We start from the raw sequence: 14,190 nt of genomic DNA on the forward strand, positions 1-14,190 counted from the left end.
ACAGAGTCATTCTGAAACTCTCTTCTGGCTCAACAATTAGCCCTTGTCATTCATAATGGCTCAGACAGGAAGAATGACTCCACAGAGCAGTGATTACTGCTCTCTCGGAGGAGGTCAGAGACCCGATTTGATGAAATTCATTCATCTCCCAGCCATAGTAGCTGACCTGAGTTGGGCATCTGAGTGTTAAAGGAAGAAACAATTCTTAAGCTCTCTTCATGTGTCATTATATAATGCCTGCATCTGTAATTTTCACTCCATGCATCTGAAGAAGTGGGGTTTTTTTTACCCATGAAAGCTTATGCCCAAATAAATCTGTTAGTCTTTAAGGTGCCACCAGACTCCTTCTCGTTTTTGAGGATGGGGTTCTGTATCCTGGGAAGCAGTGTCTTTGAAAATGATTTGGTGGTCATGGTGGATAATCAGCTGAACTTGAGCTCCCAATGTGATGTTGTGGTCAAAAGGGCTAAAGTGATCCTGGGATGCGTAAACAGGTGAATATTGAGTAGGAGTACAGAGATTATTTTACCTCTGTATTTGGCCCTGGTGCAACTGCTACTGAAATCCTCTGTCCAGTCTGGTGCCCACAATTCAAGAATGATGTTGATAAATTGGAGAGGTTTCAGAGAAGAATCAGAAGAATGATTAAAGGATTAGAAAACCTGCCTTATAATGAGACATTCAAGGAGCTCGATCTATTTAGCATAACAAAGAGAAGGTTAAGGGGTGGCTGGATTACAGTTTTAAGTACCTAAATGGGGAACAAATATTTAATAATGGGAACTTCACTTTATCAGAGAAAAGTATAAACATGATCCAATGGCTGGAAGTTGAAGCTAGACAAATTCTGACTGGAAATAAAGTGTAATTTTTTTAACAGTGAGAGTAATTAACCATTGGAACAATTTACCAAGTTTCATGGTGGATTCTCCATTGCTGACAGTTTTTAAATCAAGTTTGGATGCTTAATTCTGGGGACATTCTCTGGCACGTGTTACACAGAAGAACGGATTAGATGATCACAATGGTCCCTTCTGGCCTTGGAATCTATGAATCTATGAGTTAAAACTCCTTGTGGCAAAGCTCTTGGGTTCAGTGGAACACACAATCCTTCACATCCTGCCAAGGTGCAGTTCCAGGAAAGGCACATTTGTACTGGAGATTAATAAAAATGTTTATCTGACTGAGCAACTTAGTATGGTAGAGCAGTAGTGATGTCTCAGTTAAAGTTTCCACTAAAATGGGCTTCAACTTGGTGATTTTTGTGTTTGTTAAAGAAAAATTATGTATTCATTCCCACTTTTTCAGGATAAAATTTCTGAGTGAAGCTTGAGTTTTCTTTGGATTTTTAAGTAAATCTATTAAGTAGTTTGCAAGATCTAATCAGATAAAAACTGGCTTAAAAAAACAACAACCAAGGAGCTGATGAAAAAGATTATCTCTAAAAAGAGACTCATGGATTTGCATACTCCTATGTCTAAAAAATGCAGAGTGTTTAAAATCAGAAATGTATACATAGTGAGCATTTTGGGGGTCTCACTGGTGCTATGTAATTATTTTGTTAAAATATTGGCATTATTTATCCTAAATTAATGCACATAAACTGATGTAATCCAACAGGGAAAGTGGTTTACATGACTACTTCCATTGGGTCCAGTATGCAGATGCCTTTCTGAACAGTTCAGGAGTGGAATACTATATTGCCTTTTGTCATATGCCCTCCTAATGTTTTCCACATCTGAACCTTGTGGCTTATATGAGGCATGGGGCTAATATGATGCATGGGGAATGGGTTTTGCTAGTCATGGTGTTTTTGTATTGAATTGAAGAAAATCTTCAAACCTAAGCATGAGTGAATTCACAAAACTGTGCAGAAGAGATGGAGGTCAAGAACAGGGGAGGGAGTTTAGTCTGATATGGTAATGGTAGTGGCATCGAATAGGTAGAAGGAGGTGCTGAAAGGTTGGGATCCCTACTGGAGACAGAGTTAAATTTGCAGTTTTCTGAGGTGTATGGGGATTGTGGAAGGGTTAAGATGTGTGTCTCTGGTTGGAGGAAAAGCGGTTGTACAGTGTTCATCTTAACTTTTCAGTTCTTTGCTTTTCAAGTTTTGTGTTAGCTGTGTTTTCTGTAGATCATCCAGTGAGCATGCTCTGATCTCAGCCCCTGCCTCCTCAGGTCGCAGATCCACGCACTCCACATGTGCTGCCCTGAAAGGGCTAGATGCCATCAGCCCCTCCTCCCCAACTCCTGCTGCTGTCTTCATGGTGCTTCTGGAGAGAAGGGGGCAAGAAATTAATGTGAAACAAAAAGTATTTGTCTAAAAAAAATAAAGGAGCCGGATCTAATGGGTGGGTTTAGCCACATATGCCTTTCCTTGCCAGTTACCATTGTATTTTCTCCTGTAAGTTATTATTCAGAATTTACAACATGACCTCCGAAATAACAAAAGTTTCTGTTTGGGAATCCCTGTCTTCAGAAAGCCGTTCAGATCAGATGTTCATTTTGTGTTCCAGGGAAGGGGAAAGCTTTTCATAAGCTCCTTTGTAAGCCAAAGCTGAGTGATGTCCTGGAAATCAGCCAAGAAAGTCTAAAGAATGGAACTCCTGAGACATTTGGAGATTTACTCTGGTATTTCCCAAGGAAACTGATGGCTCAGCTTCCCGGGACATACTGGAGACAGCAAAGCCTGTGGAGGTCACCACCGAGCTGATCAACTACTACAGGAAAGCCTATGATCAGAAGATAGTCATGGCGGTGCTGAGAGCCATTAACCTGAGGGATCTGTTGGAAAGACTCATCAATGCAGCAAAGGCTGGTGAGAATCTGCCAATGGAGAGGACAGTGGGCAGTAGCTGGCTAGAAATAATGTATCCATGGTGGGTGTCCTGAGTGTTGGTCGAACTATTGTGTGTTTGAAGGAGGAAGGGAAGGGAAGGTTACTTCACTGACCGAGGTGTTGGCTCTTTCAGTCCTGGCCAAGCTGATCACGACTCTCTTTCATAAGCCAGGAAAATCATGGGTCAGATTCACAAGTCTGGAGTCAAGAATTCTTTCGGGTGCCCAGAACTTCTTGATGAGTGAATGTAGTGAACTCCTGGAATGCAGGCACGCTGTTGATTGGTGGGTGCTGGTGGAGTGGCTATTTGAGAAAGTTTCCCAAGTGTGTATGGTCTTTTCAGCGCAGTAGGATGACAGCATTTTGCAGTGCTTGGTGCTGGATTCTGTTGCAGGTTGTAGGCCCCTTAGGCCTGATGAAGCAGTTTACCACCCTGGATAGCTTGTTGGGGCAGGATTTGGAAACCTGTCTTGTTACCCGGGGTTCTGTCAACCCAAAGCTCTTGGTAACTTTGACTCTGTGTAAGGTGGTGTCAGGAAATAAACCAGGGGAGACACGGCCGTCCGACCGATAGATGGCCGGCACAAACAGGACAACACAAGAGTGCTCTCACTTAAAGCTAAACTTAGTCTCAAGCACTTACACACGTCCTCAACAGGTTTAGTAAAACACCCCCAACCCTTGATAATTACCAAAGCTGAGTGTGGCTCTCCAGTGACACAGCGGCAGGCGTCCGGTGGCCAAATCTTCCGTCTGCCAGTGGGGACTGCAAGAAGTATCCAGAGGGAGAGTCCAAAAAGAGCCCAAAAGAGTCCCCAAACAAGTCCAACTACCTCAAACTTCCCCCCCTTATTTATACATTAGTAATAGAATGACATGTCCCTTAAAGAAAATTTGCTAAGTAAGCAGTTTCAATGGTCAAGCAAGAGGCTCCTTCTGATTATTGATTAACTAGGTGTGGGTTTTTCCAGAGTTTGCAGCCTTGAGACCCCAATAGACGTTCCTGGGACACATCCTGCTCTTTTAAAATGCAGGTATCAGCAACTTCAACACAATTCTTATCAGGAAGGACGTGGGGTCAAGCTGCCCTTTCTGTGGCACCCCAAACCCCCCCTCCCCTCCTGCCATGGTCAAGCTGAGACTGCTGAATAGGCTGCTTTTAACAATAAGCCGTAGTGGTTTCAGGCACTTTACTGATTTGGCAAAATCTCCCCGTACAGTCTGGAGACTGACAGGAAGTTTCCCTTGATCTGTAACTTGGAGGAATTCTTTAATTTCATCCCGTCTGATGAAGCCTTTTTTTCTCCCACTGGTGCTGAATTTCTGTCCCTCTCTCTTCATCTGCAACAGGCGGTTAGAAAACCAAGGACACCTGTGTGGGTGATGGGGAGGAAGGCGTTTTTACTGGTATAGCTTGTTTTCTTCAGGGACGGGCTATAGTAGTAACAGCCCAGCTTCATCAGTATAGCTGCATCTGCAAGAGGAGCACTTTGTGAGTATACTGTAGCAGTATCGCTGCATACCGGTAAAGCACTCCTCGGGTAGACATGGCTTCAGAACTGCTAATGGAGACAACAGTCCCTACCATTGAGCTTGACCTCACTATAGATTAGTGCTGAACATGGCTTCTGAAATGGTTCCTCCCACGTCCAACAGAACAAATTCCCTCTTGTTATTCCCTCAACCCCTTATTGTGAAGGTCTGTTAATTGCTTTCTGTGTAATAACCACTCCCACCTCATCTAAACACTCGGAGCGTGGCTTGTATGCTGGCAAGCTGTTCCTGAGTGGCCCAGGTGGTAGCTACAGCAGCAAAGGATTGTGAGGCGCCCAAAGTTACAGGGCAGGGGTGACATGACCCCACCCTCTGGATTGCATTCTGGAAGTCACATGGAATAGCTTTAAAAAGAGCTCCTTGTGCTGTGTGAATTAGATTCATGTTTGTTGCTACTTTATTTTCCTGTTGAGATTCTGATCCAGTTAACACCATTGTAGTTAAATTAAACAGCATGGTAGGCTGATTAGGAGACACGATGATCTGATTTCACAAATTGTAATGGAGGTTACACATGCAGTGATGTTCTTTCCCTCTTGATCAGGATGCATACAACCAGCAGAGTGATTCACTCCTTTAACAGGAGAAGAGAGGGCATGTTGACATCCATCACTCAAAATGTACAGTAATACCCATTGGAAGGAATCATTTGAATTATTCCTACACTGGGTTCTAAATTAACAGGAGCTATTCAAGCAAATTTTATGATACAACAGGAGATTTCCAAGTAATGAAATCTTTATTATTGAATCCAGCTCTCTTTACAGCTCTCCAAGGCCAGACAAACAGCCAACTTCACCCCGATTGACCAGTTTCTTACAGGGATTGCAGGAGATGTGGGTTTTGGGGAGGGATCTGAATGAGAAAAGAGGGTAATGGCTTTGCAGACCAGCACAGGAAAAGCATGTCATAAGTAGGGGGTTGAGTGGGGAAAACAGGCAAATATAGAGACAATCTTGGCAATTAAGCTGCAGGTAATAAGCACAGCAGTTGAAAAAGTTTCACTTTTCACTTCTCCCAGGCAGTCATTTCTCCTTCCAAAACAACGTGAAGATAAGCAAGATAAGTTCAAAGTCTGGACTACTTTGTGCAATGTGCACAATGTGCAATGCAGCTTCTTTAACGAATTCCCAGTGGCAATCTCACTCCCCCATCCTTTCTCTTCTGCTAGATTTTACTCTCATAGATCTGCATAAGTATCATCGGTGTGTTTTGCAATTTCCATTCTCTCTCTCCGGTCACACAAGCACAGGGCAGTGATAATGCCAGGGCAGGTAAATTCCAGCAGAACAGAGATGGAATTGGATAAGTCCTTGGTGTGGGGGGGTTGCTTTGAGATTTAAGTGAACTGCTCAGGTTTGTGGATATGATAGTGGAGAATGGGGGTGGGGGAGGGTTGCTTTGAGTTGTGAGCGCATTAGAGAAAGGTGCTAGTTTCCAGGAGAAAGCATTTTGGGTTGTTTGTTTGCAGGTGCAGATTCCTGATTTTTTTCTGCTCCAGGAGTCAGCTCAGGTAATGTCTGAGGAGGCAGTGCAATATCATCTGCTGGAAACCCTGGAAGATCTGGGGCAGAAGGGGTCTGGGAGTTCAAGTTCACACTGAATACAATCAAAGTAGAAGGTGGTTATAACTCAGCTTTCTGGGACATACTGGAAACAGCAAAGCCTGTGGATGTCACCAATGAGATGATCTACTACTATAGGAAAGCCTATGATCAGAAGATAGTCATGGAGGTGCTGAGAGCCAACAACCTGAGGGATCTATCGGAGAGACTCATCGATGCAGCAAAGGCTGGTAAGAATCTACCAATGGAGAGGATAGTGGGCACTGGCTGGCTAGAACAAATGTATCCAGGGTGGGTGTCTTCAGTGCTGGTCGAACTATTCTGTGTTTGAAGGAGGAAGGGAAGGGAAGGTTAATTCTCTGAACGAGGTGTTGGCTATTTCAGACCTGACCAAGCTGATCATGACTCTCTTTCACAAGCCAGCAAGTGTATGGGTCAGATTCACAAGTCTTGAGTCAAGATTTCTTTTGGGTGTCCAGAACCTCTTGATGAGTGAATGTAGAGAACTCCAGGAATGCAGTTAGGCTGTTGATTGGTGGGTGCCGGTGAAGTAGGTATTGAGAAAGCTTCCCAAGTGTGCATGACCTTTTCAGCGCAGTACGATGATAACTTTTTGCAGTGCTTGGTGCTGGATTCTGTTGCAGGTTGTAGGTCATCAGGCCTGATGAAGCAATTTACCATGTTGGATAGCTCCTTGGGGCAGGATTTGGCAACTTCAGTGGAGGCTAAGAAGTTTCACTTGGCCTGTAATACAGCCTCAGCTAATGCTTGGAGGAATTCATTGTGTTTTATCCTATCTGACTCAGTGTTTGTTTTCTGCCATGGGTGCTTGAATTTCTGCCCCTCTCCCTTCATCTGACACATCTGACCACATACAAAATGTTGGGGGAGTTACACATGGCGTGATGCTCTTCCCACCCTGGATGCTATTCATACACCCAGCAGAGTGATGTGCCATTAACGGAAGGGGCAAACTGGGGGAAATTGGAGAGCAGGATGTACAAATTGTACTATCAAAATCATTCCCTTTTCTGTTAGAAGGAAACGTTGGATGGTGCCACTATTGTCCCTGCTCTTTTCTTCTGTGTTCTTCTCACCTAGGGTGACCAGATGTCCCGATTTTATAGGGACAGTCCCGATTTTTGGGTCTTTTTCTTATATAGGCCCCTATTACCCCCCCATCCCCTGTCCCGATTTTTCACATTTGCTGTCCTATTCTCACCTGATAGATTTTGTTCCAATGGCCTGACTTAGTTTTGTCTTGGTTTCAGGAAGGACCAGTGGAGTGTTTTGTGGGCGGGTTTCCATTTGGGATTGAAAGCGAATGTGCAGCAACTCTTGTTTGCATGACTGGAGGGAGCGCTAGGCAAGAAGGGAGGGGGTTGATTTGAGGTGAGTGCTTTAGAGCCCTTTAGTTTCAGTTTTGCTCTGATTATTCCGCTATTTTTTTTCTGTGAACCATTTCCTGGTTTTGTCTCTCCTCTCGCAGGCTGCTCAGAGAGCTGAGGAAGGAGATGCCATGGAGAAAGCAGTGAGCGATTGCTTACATGACATTCTTGAAGAGCTGACAAAGGATGAGCTCAAGCAATTCAAGTTCAAACTGAACAAATTTAAGCTGAAGAGGGACTATGACAATATCCCCATGGGTAAATTAGAGGACGCATCACCTGTGGACATGACTCAATCCCTACTCAGCTACTATGGAGAGGACCATGGGACGGAAGTGACAGTGAATGTGCTGAAATCTATAAACAGGAGAGATCTGGCTGAGAAACTCTCTGAGACACTGAGACCTGGTAAGAAATAACCTAGGGAGAGCTCTGCCCTGCACAGTGTGTGCGTGTGGGGGCAGGGAGGAGGAATTGTATCTCCTTCTCTGTAACTTTGATTTTCAACATTTGCTCTTTTTTTAATAATATTTATGGACATAAATAACTATTTGCTTTGTGCTGAGGTGATGGCCGCCATCTTGGCTAACATACTGGGGACCAACCCGTGGACCTCTAGTGCTAAAAGCACAAACTGCCAAAGCTTCATAAAATGGAGCTGTAACAGTCTGAGAGAGCAGGCAGAGAGGTGAGACGTGTAACACACATTCACTAGTGAGTTACACTGACACTGTGCTCCACCCTCTACACTGCACAGAGAGGCAGGGATGGTCCTACCCCAAAAAGTGTGAGAGAGAACATTTCCCAGCCAAAGCAGGAGCATTATTAGAAATGACAGAAGAGAACAGAAATCGCCCAGATTTTAACCTGTCAATCTTTAATTCAGAGCCAGGTTTCACTCACCATTTTCTGACTCCATTCCAGGCTCCAATTATACCTCCAAAGACTTGCAGGTGCTTAACTTTACACACAATGATTCCAGCTCAGAACTGAACTAGTGCTGCAAAGTCTTGTAATTGTACCATTAGTCATACAATATTTTGTGTTTTCGTAAAGCCCCTGCTTCTTGAGTCATGTGATTATATGACTCAATTTTGTTTAAAATATAAAGTACAGTTCTAATTCTCATGACTGCAAAGAAAAACTACAAAGTATAAACAATAAATGCTCCAAAAGGCCAATTAAAATGTTTTTTTTAATCTCATGTTTTTAAGACAGACAATTATGATTTTTGAGGGGCCTGACTCAATTTGTAAATGCTTTGGTTTGGCAACATTGCAGTGCTTAAGCACATGTTTAACTTAACATACTGACATACAATTGACTTCAGCAGCATTACTTACAGCAGAGGTTTTCAACCTTGGGCCATGGCTTGTTCAGGGTAAACCCCTGGCGGGCCGCGAGATGCTTTACCTGAGTGTCCGCAGGTACCGCCGTTCGCAGCTGCCGGGCCAATGGCAGCTGCGGGAAGCTGCTGTGCCCATAATTCTGATCTACGATGCAGTGGGGCTCCTGGAGCCTGATTTATCTTTGATCCTGGGAAATTCCACTGTGGGGACAGTGTTGAGTGGAACAATAATAATAATAATTAATAATAGTATTTCTTTATTCGTATTGGGTCCTGTGAGATTAGGAGTTGAGAATTCTACTCCCAGCAACCCCATAGCACTTGTTAGAGTATTATTTTAAAGAGGCACCAGACTGACCTTTCCTCATTCCCACTTTGTGCCTATTCACTTGCATTGGAAGGAGAATCAATAGGTCTCTATCAACTCAGAAAGTAAATTGAATTAAATGCATTCCAATAATCTCTCTTTTCATTTGCTTCTCTTGTTAGATGGTTTAACTCCAGTGCCAGAACTTCAGCAATCCCCAAAGCCAGGGGACAAAGACCGTCCCAAAGGTATTTTCCTCTTACATCCCTTTGGTTTTACCTTTACTTAGCACTTCTAGTTAAAAAAAATGCAACACTGGTAGGTTTTAAATCCTGAACCAGACCATGGAGTAGCTGTTCTAGAAACTCTGACGCTTCTCAGGGGTACCAGGGCTGTGAGGCACCTTGTTACCACCTGCCCTTAGTGTGAGGAAGCCTTGTCTGTGCCTGCCAGAGGCCAGCTGGGCTGTCCCTTTGCAGGTTAGCAATAGGCACACGCCAACCCCTGAGGCTTCTGAGTGTCCATCTCTAGTGTCCAGCTCCTGATCCACTGGACACTCACAGTATTCCCAGATCCTCTGTCCCCCAAAGGCACAGAACAGCACCGCTTACAAGTTACGCTATAGAACATAGCTCCACTTAACACACAGCACTTAGATTGGTTTACAGAGAAAGCAAGTACAAGTTTATTTAACAAAGAACAGAGATTCAAATGGTTGCAAAGAGAAACATTGGAAACAAAGGTTTATCTATAAAATAAGATAGCAACTCGCTTAACCCGAACTTAACTATCAAGACAATTATGTCATAAGAGCAAAACCTCACTCAAAATCCCTCCAGCATATTACAGCCAGCTGAGATCTTTCATTCATGAAGCAAGTCCATGGTCAGTTTACTTCATACATGAAAGATATTTTGTCTCTCTTGGCATTCTCCTGACATACCAAACTAATTCTTTAACCTTAGATATAAACCAGACACCATCTTGCTGTCCACTCCTTCCTGTAGATTTTGTGATCTCTTCCTGACTTTGCAAAGTTGGTAATGCCATATGCAAATAGACTTCCATTGTAAGACACACACAATGGTCAGCTAAGAAGGTAAGTGTCTCCTATCCCTTGTCTGAACAGAACCTGTTTATCACTTTCTGGTGACCTGGCTTACATACCTTTAAGAACTCAGTTTTGGGGATACATATGTAGGCACCCTTTACTAGATCAGCCTCTGAACTTAATTGGGAGTGGTCCAGTTGGGAAGATCCTGAGTGCTGCAATCCAGCCTTGGAGATTACACCTCCCATGATGCCTTGGGAAAGAGGCAGAGAGACTTCTAGGGATCAATGCAGGGAGAACATGGGGTGGGTTTCCATTTTGGAGAGGAGCTGAGCTTGCTTTATGGAGCTCTGTCCAAACCAGGAGCTGCTGCTAAACTGGTGCTAGAAAGCCAGAAGCTGCTGCTGAGGGTCTGCTGGGGCTTTGATCAAGCAGGAATCTTCCCTGGAGCTACTGAAAATAGCCAAGTCAGTTACAAATGCTCTAGCAAGTGTTTGTAACCCATTTAACACCTTGTGACCCAGTTCAGTGATCTCATGAGTTGGTAAGTGTGTCAACTCTGGTTTGCTGGAAAACATCTGATTGTAACTTTGCAGCACTAATAATATTTCTGCCCTTTCAACTGGTGATAACGTAATGTAGATCTCAATGTTTTCCAGAGTGTAATTATCTTGGCATTCAGCCATGAAAGCAGTGAGGTGGCATTCCTCAGTTTCCCCTTCCACACAGCAGACCAGGTTTATTATGGGGCTACTATAAGGGCTACTATAAGGTGGGTGCATAACTGGCTGGATAAACATCTTCAGAGAGTAGTTGTTAACTGTTCACAATCATGCTGGAAGGGCATAGCAAGTGGGGTTCTGCAGGGGTCTGTTTTGGGACTGGTTCTGGTCAATATCTTAATCAATGAATTAGATAGAGAGTACGATTATTAAGTTTGCAGATAATACCAAGCTGGGAGAGGTTGCAAGTGCTTTGGAGAATAGGGTCATAATTCAAAATGATCTGGACAAACTAGAGAAATGGTCTGAGTTAAATAGGATGAAGTTTAATAAGGGCAAATGCAAAGTGCTCCACTTAGGAAGGAACAATCAGTTTCACACATACAGAATGGGTAGTGATTGTCTAGGAAGGAGTACTGCATGAAGGAATCTAAATATGAGTCAACAGTGTGACACTGTTGCAAAAAAAGCAAACATGGTTCTGGGATGCATTAGCAGGAGTGTTGTGAGCAAGACATGAGAGGTCATTCTACCGCTCTACTCTGCATTGATTAGGCCTCAATTGGAGTATTGTGTCCAGTTCTGGATACCACATTTCAAGAAAGATGTGGAAAATTGGAGAAGGTCCAGAAAAGAGCAAAAAAAAAAAAAAAAAAAAGATAAAAGGCCTAGAAAACATGAGCTATGAGGGATGACTGAAAGAATTGGGCTTGCTTAGTTTAGAAAAGAGAAGACTATGGGGGGACATGATAGCAGTTGTCAAGTAACTAAAAGGGTATTACAAGGAGGAGTGAGAAAAATTGTTCTCCTTAACCTCTGATGATAAGACAAGAAGCAATGGACTTAAACTGCAGCAAGGGAGGTTTAGGTTGGACATTAGGAAAAACTTCCTAACTGTCAGGGTGGTTAAGCACTGGAATAAATTGCCTAGGGCGGTTGTGGAATCCCCATCACTGGAGATATTTAAGAGCAGGTTGGATAGACATCTAACAGGGATGATCTAGATGATGCTTAGTCCTGCCGTGAGGACAGGGCACTGGACTTGATAATCTCTCAAGGTCCCTTCCAGTTCTAGTTTTTCTCTGACTTTTATGATTATGGTTTCTCTGCTGTGACAAGCTCTAAGTCTGCTTACAAGTATTAGTTGTGAAGCAGCATCGCTATAAGAGTCCATAACATACTGTGTGTTCATAATTACCTCGTATTATTTCCAAGGGCTCTTTCTAAAACTTGTGCACTTTGTACTTTTGACATTACCATCAGGTTTTCTATCACAGCTGAGCCTTTACAAGGCTTTTCATCATACAACACCCTCTGTTTAGACAGTCAGTCGGTGGGTTGGTTTGTTCAATACCCTTCCTGAACCTTGGCACATAATTAACCGCTGGCTTTTCCTTTACTTCACTGTTCCCCTTAGCACAGGCTTTTAATTCAATCATATCATTGGGGATTTGGTATTTCAGGGTCCAGTAAGGTAAGGAGGCAAAGGAATCCTGCATAATGACAGGCCCATTATGGGCTGTGCAGATGCAAAAAGCCCACTTCCCTCTTGGGGTTAACTTGTGGCCTTCACCCTCAGGACTGAGTCCTCCCACCCTGCAGCCTTTTCTGGAGGGTTGTGACTTGAGCTCCCTTGGTTAAGAGATTCTACCTGCTGAAGCTGTGAATGTTTCTGACAGCACCTCTCAGCCACTTCCTTTGTGTTATCCACGAGGGGGAAGCTTCCTCCCCCCATCAGCAAAGTAATTTGCATTTTCTCAGAAACACAGCTGGCTCTTTGCATGCTCAGCCTGCTGGCTCTTTGGTTTTAAATCCATAGTCCTTGCAGACTCAAAGACTGGGTTCTGTATTAAAGAGATGCAGTCAATTTCCACCAGCATGTCAAAACTGGGATTTGGAGTGGAGGCTTGTCTGTCACCCTTCCTTGTGTCCCCGGAGAGCTAGCTGTGTGATGCTTCCCCCCAGAAAGGTCAGCTACACAGTCCCGCCTTTGTGCCTGAGTTACGGGTTGCCTGCCTGGGTGGACAGAGGCTGAATCAGCCCCTCTCTCATGGGCATTTTCCCACAAGGGACCAACATGAGGATATTCATGTGCTAACCACGTTACTTCCCCAAAATGCTGGCTAGGCCAAACCAAAGGATTACAGGGCTGCCTATATCCTACAAAATTCCTTTTCCCATATTCCCTTTCTGAAATTCCTTCCAAGTCACCTTCCTCTGTGGGATGTAGAGTGAAGTCAGATGGACATTACCACAATTTTTCAGGTGAGCAGTCAGCAGTTGGAACAAGTTTCCCAGCAGGCAAGCTGCTGCTACTAACAGACAAATGTTTGAGGGCATTTCCCTCAGCTAGCAAGTTGCTATTCTCAACAACCAATGGCTTGAGGGAATCCTTCCTCCCTTCACAGTTCTCCTCGCTGACACCAGGTAAAGCAGAGGAGTCACATCCATACTTTGCCTGGGACTTAGTTAGAATATTAACCTGTTTAAACATAGCTATAATGTTATTACCTATCAAAATATCAGTGAGTAGCACATTTCTAATAGCAACCATTATATAGCAGTCAAAAAAGCAACTGGGATAGAGGGATAGAGAATAAGACGGAGAATATCTTATCGCCCTTATATGAATCCATGGTACACCCACATCTTGAATACTGAGTACAGATGTGGTCTCCTCATGTCCAAAAAGTTATACTGGCATTAGAAAAGGTTCAGAGAAGGGCAACTAAAATGATTAGGGGTTTGGAACGGGTCCCATATGAGGAGAGATTAAAGAGGCTAGGACTTTTCAGGTTGGAAAAGAGGAGACTAAGGGGGGATATGATGGAGGTGCATAAAATCATGAGTGATGTGGAGAAAGTGAATAAGGAAAAGTTATTTACCTGAATAATACAAGAACTAGGGATCACCAAATGAAATTAATGGGCGGCAGGTTTAAAACAAATAAAAGGAAGTTCTTCACGCAGCGCATGGTCAACCTGTGGAACTCCTTGCCTGAGGAGGTTGTGAATACTAGGACTATAACAGGGTTTAAAAGAGAACTGGATAAATTAATTGAGGTTAAGTCCATTAATGGCTATTAGCCAGGATGGGTAAGGAACGGTGTCCCTAGCCTCTGTTTGTCAGAGGGTGGAGATGGATGGCAGGAGAGAGATCACTTGATCATTACCTGCTAGGTTCACTCCCTCTGGGACACCTGGCATTGGCCACTGTCAGTAGACAGGATACTGGGCTGGATGGACCTTTGGTCTGACCCAGTATGGCCGTTCTTATGTTCTTATATCACCCTTCAAATTTTCCCATTCAAAGTGGATTTTAGCCAGAGCCACACTCACCAAAAATTTGGCCAAGGCTAGAAGATTTATACTTCTGCCAGGCAATCTCTCTATTTCCCTTACAAAACTTTCTTTAAC

At 43.7% G+C, this 14,190-nt stretch overlaps 1 protein-coding gene across 2 annotated transcripts in view; it reads left to right on the forward strand.

Moving 5' to 3' along the window:
- The first annotated feature begins 7,402 nt into the window (after nt 1-7,402).
- The window catches only part of LOC101933321 (up-regulator of cell proliferation-like), a 38,815-nt gene continuing 32,027 nt past the window's right edge, over nt 7,403-14,190 (forward strand). Inside the window, exons 1-2 of one of the 2 annotated variants that reach the window (XM_065594201.1) lie at nt 7,403-7,754; nt 9,184-9,249. The gene's annotated coding sequence lies outside the window, so the exon portion shown is untranslated. The other variant, XM_065594202.1, reaches the window with a different exon arrangement.

Source organism: Chrysemys picta, chromosome 4 (assembly GCF_011386835.1).
Source record: "Chrysemys picta bellii isolate R12L10 chromosome 4, ASM1138683v2, whole genome shotgun sequence".
NCBI lineage: Eukaryota > Metazoa > Chordata > Testudines > Emydidae > Chrysemys > Chrysemys picta.